The following is a 4,812-nucleotide window of genomic DNA, read 5'->3' as shown; positions in this document are numbered from 1 at the left end:
GCACAAAATTAAAGTTCCTCCCTCCCCACCACTAATTCTACTCCCCTCCCTAGAAGTAATGACAGTTATTAAGCTAAACTGTGTGCGCGTATGCGTATATAATGTATGTGTACATTATATAAACATACGCACCCACACTTTTGTTTATATATGTGTGTATACATACAGGTATATATATTCTTTGTATATGCACAGACACATACCTATCCCCCTACATGCATATATATGTTCATATATATAGCTTTTCCCCCAAAAACAGAATAATATTTTATTTTATTGGCTCAAAACAATATTGATTATCTCAGTCTCTGTAGGTCAGGAGTCCAGATACAGCTTAGATGAGCTCCCTGCTTCAGGGTGGCTCACAGGCCTGCCAAGTGTTGGCTGGGGCTGTGACCATCTGAAGGCCCGACCGGAGAAGGATCTACTTCTGGGCTTAGGCACGTGGGTGTTGGCAGGATTCCGTTCCTCACTGGCTCTAGGCTGGCCTCGCTTTCTTACCACGTGGGCCTCGTTATAGGGCCATAAACAGAATAGTATTTTACATATTGTACTTCAGTGGCATTTCCTTTTGGAGCTCTTTTCATGCAACTATGAAGAACTCTACTTCATTTTTTAAATTATTAAGCAGTAACCATAGAATGAATTTATTGTGGTTCATGCATGCTTTCCCCTATTGGTGATCCTTAAGAGATCTTTGTTTTTTTCCTATTATAAATTATGTTACAAAGATGATGCTTTTAAGTACCCCTATGTGCATACATGTATCTCTCACCACATAAGCCTAAGTCCAATAGATGGGTTGAAGGTGATACATATTTTTAACATGTAATGACTCCTGCCAAATTACTCTACAAAGAGAATTCAATGATTTATATACTCCCACCACATCCTTGACTGTTTCCTCACACCATAGTATACATCTTTTTTTACTCAGCTAAAGGAGAAAAGTATTTATTTAAAGGAGAATATTTTTTATTTGCTTGTCTTTTTTTTCAACTAACTGCATTTGTCCTTAAAATATGCCCTGTTATTTCCTATTGGACTGATGGTTTTGTCTTTGTTGGTTTGTAGGAGCGATTTATATAATCTGGATGCCTTTGTCACCAGTATCTGATGCTCAGTCTGTTAGATTTTTGGTAAGTCCATTTATGATGTCTTTGACCATATAAAATATTAAATTTCTTATAGAATTAAGTCAGTCTTCTTCCTTTATAAATTTTGGGGCTGTTGTCTTGCTTAGGAAGGATCCCTTACTCCAAACCTTAAAACCATTCTCTTGATAATTTTATACTTTTGTTCAATCAAGAGAGTACTTAACTCAGGAGATCAATAAAGGTTCATAAAGGAAGAAGTATTTAAAGTTGTCCTGGAAGAATAATATTTTTCAATAGGCAGAGATGGAGAAAGGACAGTCCACACGAAGGGAATAACATAAGCAAAACAGCCAGTAAAACTTATACTGAGCTTATTCTTGAAAACAGCGAGTGCCTTAGTCCTCCCTCCTTTTATGCTAAAATGCAGCTCACTGAACACACTGTTCTGTGCCTTGCTTTGGTCACTTAGCATATCTTTGAAATATTTATGTAATTGTCACAAAGCACATCCCCAATTCCTTTTTTTTAACATTTTAAAACAATGTTTATTTATTTATGTTGAGAGACAGAGAGAGTATGTGTGCACGAGCAGGGGAGGGGCACAGAGAGAGGGAGAGAGAGAATCCCAAACAGGCTCTGAGCTGTCAGTGCAGAGCCCGATGAGGGTCTCAGTCTCACAAACTGTGAGATTGTGACCTGAGCCAAGATCGAGAGTCAGACACTTAACCGACTGAGTCACCCAGGCATTCCCCCTCCATTCCTTTTGACAAAAGTGTAGAATACCATTGTGTGTGAATATCGTAATTTATCACTCTATTATTTTTATCATTCATCTATTGAGGATTACTTCAATCTTTTAATAATATAAAAGTGGTGCAGCAAATGAAGTTCTGTAGATGTCATTTTCCATAGACCAGAGACTACCCATAGGCTAATTTCCTAGCAAAGTGCTGAGTCATAGGATATGCATGTCTATGATTTTGATAGATGCTGAAAATTTGCCCTCTGTTGGTGTCGTACCAATGGGTACTTGCACCGTAATATGAATGGTCTGCTGATTCCTCACGATGTAAGTGTTTTTAAACTTTTTTATATTTGCCAATTTTTAGGCCAAAAAGTATATCTCTCTGTAATTTCAGTTGCATTTCTGTGATTATAAGTGGCATAGACCATCTTTTCTTATGTGTAAGGGCCATCTGCATTTCCTTTTCTTTGAATGGTCTCCTTGTACCCTTTGCCCATTTTTCTTTCGGGATGTCTACTGTTTTCTTACTGATTCATATATATCCTTCATACATGAGAGAACTTAGTCTTGTTCTGTAATATGACTTACAAATACTTCTTCTCAGTTTGCCAATTGTTTTTTAATTTTATGTATTAAAGATTTTGCTGTGGATAATATTTTATTTTGTCATTAAATGTAACTAGTCTTTCATTAGCAGCTTATGAGTCTTATGTTATATTTTAGAAAGGTCTTTGCCATTGTGAGATTATGTAAGAAAAATTCTCCCAGGACTTCTCTAGTTTTTGTAAGACTCCATGTTTAATATTTTGGATTTATCCGGATGAAAACTGTGAGATCTAAACCACTTTTTTCCCCAGCTTCAGAGCGCTTTGCCCATAGAAGATTTCACAGGATTTTGTAATGACTTGGTAACTCATCTTTCTCCCCAATTGATAGTGAAATGTGTCAGATCAGAAACTTTGATTTCATGCTTTTATTCCCTAACCCATCCTGCCCTTTAATCCACTTCATCCCAGCTCCAAGCTTCACCTGATGTCTGGCAATTCAACACCTCTTACTTCTGCATTTCTTGACTGCTGGGGAGGTAAGAGTTCTTCTGGGTTAAGGCGAGGCCTTCCCAGGTCCTGGCTGAAAATGAGATTTGGACATCCTCGGCTAATGCCTTTTCACCAAGCGCAAGCTCTTACGAAGGGCAGGTGCCAAGTGAGTCACTCCAACACATGTAGAGGATGGCATCCTGAGGGGAAGAGAATTATACTGGAAATAGTCAAACCTGCTTGGAGACAGAGCTTCTCAGTCAGCCCTGCAGACGAGCAGCCACCGCCATGGCAAATGGCAAAGCAATAACAGGCCTGGCTCGCGCAAGGTGGAAAGCTGGAGACGTGAATGCAGTTTCCCTTCTCAGGCCACCAGCAGCCCCCAGGGACGATGTATTCTAAGCAGACAGTGACTGTGGAGTCCAATCAGTTCATAGACAGGGAAGCTGTCACTTGATAGCAATGGTGCTCTAGGGTAGGGGTAAGGGATTCTGTCTGGTACTCTGGGAGAAACATCTGGAAGGCACCAGGCCCAGGGAGAAGTGGCTCACATGGCATCTGCTGAGAGCTAGCGGCAACAACTGAGTCCTTGCAATCTGCCACACTGTTCTGAGTCCCCAGAGGGCACAGAGTTGGCTCCTGGCTCAGGTTGTTCAGGGAAGTAAGGTATGCACATACAACTATGGTGTAAGGCAGCAGAAAGGAATGCCCTCAGTGTGTCCAGTTTGCTCAAAGGAGTATGGACAAAGAAGCAGGTGCATCCAGCTGGGATGACCAAGGAAAATTCAGAAGGAGGAAGTGATACAGAAGCCTTCAGCAGCCTGTGAATGTTCTTGGCACTGGAAGAAGGGAGGACCTCAAGGCCACTTTATGAGGCCATTATTGTGGGCAGAATAATGGCTCCCAGAGGCATTCATGCCATAATCCTTGGAATTCATGAATATGTTACTTTACCTGACAGGAAAGAGGTTTGACTGACAGTAAAAGAGTGTGGGATGATGACCAGAATCAGAACAGGCATTTGTACTACCTGCCAATGTGTAGCAGGCTTCAGAAACATTGTCTCTCTGAATCCTCATGCTTCCATTTCCCAGAATGCAAAGCCAGTCCAGGAAGGTCATTATGATTAGCACTAACAGATACTATTACAACCTTGAGGAAACACCACCATAATATCTTTGCAGATATGATTAATAAGGATTTTGAGATGGGGAGATTATTCTGGATTATCTGGAGAGGCCCAAAGTAACCCCAAAGGTCCTCCTAAGAGGGCTAGAGGAGTGTCTGAGTTAGAGAAGGAGATGTGCAGATGTAAGAGAGATGTGATGAGTGTGACGGACAGAGTTGGCGATCTGAAGATACACAGCTAGCTTTGAAGACGGAGAAGGGGCCACAAGCCAAGGAATGTGGGTGGTCTCTCAACGCTGGAAAAGGCAAGGAGATGGATTCTCCCCTAGAACCTCCAGAAGGAACCAAACTCTGCTGATACCTTGATTTTAGGACTTGGAACCCCTAGACCTGTCAAATAATAAATCTGTGCTGTTTTAAAGCACTAAAGTTGTGGCAGTTTGTTACAACAGCAGAGGAAACCGACATAGGTAGGTTGTTAGTGGCTTTAGGAGATAGAATTCCTTGTGTGATTCCTTCTGAAAAGCTCCCAGATAGCCTGGCCTCAGAGATGGCTGTGCCCCAATTCTTGCCCAGCCCCCCCCCATAATGGGCAGGGTTATGAGGACAAGTGAGAACAGACTGCCTGCGAAGCTGCCTGATTCAGCGTTTTCTCATCTTTGTGCTTCTCAAGAGCACAGTCAGGGTACACAGTACTGCCCCTCTGGGCAAGAACATCTGAAATCCACTGGGATTTAAATTAGCAATAACATCAAAGCTGCCCTTTAGAAAATTGCGGGCAACTTCCCTCAAATCCTATGGTCAG

This window comes from Prionailurus bengalensis, chromosome A1, assembly GCF_016509475.1.
Source record: "Prionailurus bengalensis isolate Pbe53 chromosome A1, Fcat_Pben_1.1_paternal_pri, whole genome shotgun sequence".
NCBI lineage: Eukaryota > Metazoa > Chordata > Mammalia > Carnivora > Felidae > Prionailurus > Prionailurus bengalensis.
Note: the sequence above shows the minus strand (reverse complement) of the source record.